The sequence below is a fragment of the Euprymna scolopes genome, chromosome 43, assembly GCF_053919585.1.
Source record: "Euprymna scolopes isolate OS-2025 chromosome 43, ASM5391958v1, whole genome shotgun sequence".
NCBI lineage: Eukaryota > Metazoa > Mollusca > Cephalopoda > Sepiida > Sepiolidae > Euprymna > Euprymna scolopes.
In genome coordinates, this window is record NC_136524.1 from 24,155,385 (window position 1) to 24,158,199 (window position 2,815).

Genomic DNA, 2,815 nt, shown 5'->3' on the forward strand with positions numbered 1-2,815 from the left:
TTAGTCGCATGCTCTCATGTAATGAATGAATGCGTGAATGTAGGATTGACATGAAATTCTTAAAGATAAACTAAAATGACCAAAAAATGGGCTGAAATGACTTAAATAAATAAAAAGTAAATGACTTAGAATGACTTTAATGAATTTAAGGATGAATTGAATAACCTTAAAAATGACTTGAATGCTTAAAAAATAACTGAAATCCTTCAAAAACAACTGGAATCCTTCAAAAACAACTTAAATGATCTTGAATGGCTTTGAGACGGACTGGTTGTAAAGTGGGTGATCATTTTACATTAAATTAATACAGAAAAGTGATCTCCCACTTTATATCACAAAGTTATAAGCATAAGTACAGCATGTAGTAAGAACAGATACTACACTTTCATCTTGGCCAAAAGGCCAAGAAAAGGGTATTTATTTACTCCCCCACCGAGAAAATTAGGCACAAGGCCTATTTTTAACGTGAGGAATGAGGGGGAAATGGGGACCAACTCCCAGAGGAGTAGGGGAGCTGGATAGTGACAGTTGGTATGAAGTGTTGCCCTTACATTGACCAAGGTCTTATACGTGGGGTTGCTCCCACATATGGTCTTTGCTTGTAGTATTTGCCGGAACAGATATTACACTTTGATCTTCATATTTAATTTATTCTGTTTAAAGAAAAAATTACAATTAAAAAATTTCAATATAAAATTTAAAAATTTATAAAGTAAAATCTCCAAAAGACAAAGCAAATTTAGGCACAAGGCTCTATAAGATCTGGGGAGGGGAGTGTTGCAGGGTCTTTGTAACTAAAGTCAAAATTGGAGTCTTTAGCGACTTTACTCTTGACTGGCAACATTTACCACAATACCTCATTCACTCTGTGGAATCTAAAGCTAACTAATTAATTCCCAGCGTTTTAGCCAAAAGCATATATTTACAATTTCTGTGTGTGTGTGTGGGGGGGGGCATTTTTTATTTATTTATTTTTTAAACATAAATGTGTATGTGTGTGTGTGTGTGTGTGAAACAAGTTCAATTCATTGGAAAAATAAAAGTTCTTAATTTGGTAACAAATACTTTGTGTTGGGGAGTGGGAAAAACAACCTAGAAAAAATGATCAAATAAAAATGTCTAGTGCATTGTTAGCAAGGTCCCTCCCTGAGCTAATCTAAGTAGTTAGATCGCCTACTGTTTTCCGGGGTACCGAAAGAGGAGTAATGGTAGGGTAGCCTCGAAAGGTTCTCTAGTGCCAAAACAAACAATCGGGGGACCAGGCCTCATTTGTGCCACCAGTCAAGAGTCTCTTTAATTTTCTATTGCTAACCTGGCGGGATGGGTTCCGTGGGACCCAGTACCACATGTGCCATGCCTATGGTGGTAACACAAATTCAAAATTGGCGCCTCGTCAGATGCACAAGCTAGTGTCATGCACCCACCTCCTGTCAAAGACTACTCAAGGCAATCTCTTCCAATCGCATCTGATCTTTACTTTAAGCAGATGTTTAAAGTAGACGATCAGATCCCGATCCGGAACAGATATCCCTTCGCGGACTCGCTTGAAGCATGTGATCCATATGACCATTCTCGCTACTACTAGGATCGCCAGAAAAAACATTCTTTTCTCCCTAGGCAGCGCCGGATCAATGTTCTCCACAAAATAAGACTCGTCAAGTTTAAACAGGCACTTGGCATCGATGCGAACCGTTACCTTGTTGACGTACCCTAGGAGTATCTTAAGCCTGTTGCAGTGGAAAAAAGCATGACCAACTATTTCCTTCATATCTAAATTGCAGCACAGGCAATAAACCCGGGTCTCTTCTTTGTGCAAGTGGAGTTCATCAAAGAGGGGCAGTGCGTTCCGGGAAAGTCGCCAGGTGAGGGAAAATTCTGAGTTGGTAAGAAAGTCCCGTCCCGGCGCCCAACTCCACTGGGAGCGAACCTCCTCCAACGACATCCTCATCTGCTTTACTATCAGTTCCTTTTTGCTATGCCCCACTAGCTCCCAATGAAGCCTGTTTCTAGACTGTTCGAGGACACTGGTCCCCAGCACCGCTCTAAGTGCGGACCAGCATTCGGTGTAGAATGTTTGTTCCTCCCTCGGTCTCCGCCGAGCTTCTACTGAGGGGTTGGGTGTGAGATTGGAAAACGAGCTTCCAGCTGCAGTGACCCATGGAACATCTACGTACGGTGAACGGCTCAGGAAGGACAACCTTTCCGCGTGCTTGTGACGCAGAAGATCGGACTGTCCCAAACCTCCCTTGCTCGGATTTCGAACACAGACATCTCTGCAAACTTAATGCTTACCCTCGTTCCACAAGAGTGAGTCGAGGTGCTCCTGTAAGCTGATTCGTCGTTTTGCAGGTAGGGGAAGTACAGACAGACGGTAAAAGATGAGTGGGAAGACGTATGTAGCACATGCCTCTGCCTGACCTTCAAGGACAATTTCCTTCGAACCCAAGTCTTGACAGTGGATTTTACCTTGGTCTCTACTTCCGACCAGTTTTTCTCCAGCTAGAGACCTGGTCTGAACCACACACCAAGGAGCCGGACCGGGCCATCGGTCCAACTGAAGATGCCCGGAAGCAAATTTACTCCAGTCCAAGCACCCCACCACAGACCCATCGACTTACTGCGATTGAAGACGGCCCCTGTAACTTCTTCATATCGAGCGAGCGCCTCGGTGACCACTTGAATGTCCGTGGGGCAAGACATGAACACAGTGACATTATTGGCAAACGCGGAAACCCTGGCTCGTGTGCCTCCAGGGAGAGATATCCTGCACAGGACTGGTGTAGTCGCCTTGTCCCTTAACTTGCGAAGGAGGGGT

The 2,815-nt window shown here is 43.8% G+C and overlaps 1 pseudogene; it reads right to left on the reverse strand.

Moving 5' to 3' along the window:
- Positions 1-277: 277 nt before the first annotated feature.
- On the reverse strand, positions 278-415 carry LOC145268480 (U2 spliceosomal RNA; annotated as a pseudogene).
- Positions 416-2,815: the final 2,400 nt, after the last annotated feature.